Genomic DNA, 577 nt, shown 5'->3' on the forward strand with positions numbered 1-577 from the left:
TTTTACTTTCTCAAGATTGCTTTAGCTATTCAGGGTCTCTTGTGATTCCACATAAATTTTAAGATTGTTTGTTATAGCTCTGTGAAAAATGCCATTGGTATTTAGATAAAGATTGCATCGAATCTATAGATTTCTTTGGGTAGTTTGGACATTTTAATGATGTTAATTCTTCTTAGCCATGAACACGGTATACGCTTCCATTTATTTGTATCTTTTTCAGTTTCTTTCTCCAATATCTCATAATTTTTTGAGTACAGGTCTTTTACCTCATCGGTTAAATTTGTTCCTAGGTATTTAATTAATTTATTTATGTGATACAACTTTAAATGGGATTATTTTCTTAATTTCTCTGATAATGTATTATTGGTGTATAAAAATGCAGCCAGTTTCTGAACATTAACTTTGTATCCTGCTCCTTGTCTAAATTTATTTATCAGTTATAGCAGTTTTTTAAAATAGGAATTTTTAGAGTTCTCTCTATATACTCTCTTGTCATCTGTAAATAATACTAGTTTTATTTCTTTGTATCCAATTTGGATGACTTTATTTATTTATTTTTGTCTGATTGATGTGGCTA

The sequence above is a fragment of the Pteropus vampyrus genome, unplaced genomic scaffold, assembly GCF_000151845.1.
Source record: "Pteropus vampyrus isolate Shadow unplaced genomic scaffold, Pvam_2.0 Scaffold17, whole genome shotgun sequence".
In the NCBI taxonomy this organism is placed as follows: Eukaryota; Metazoa; Chordata; class Mammalia; order Chiroptera; family Pteropodidae; genus Pteropus; species Pteropus vampyrus.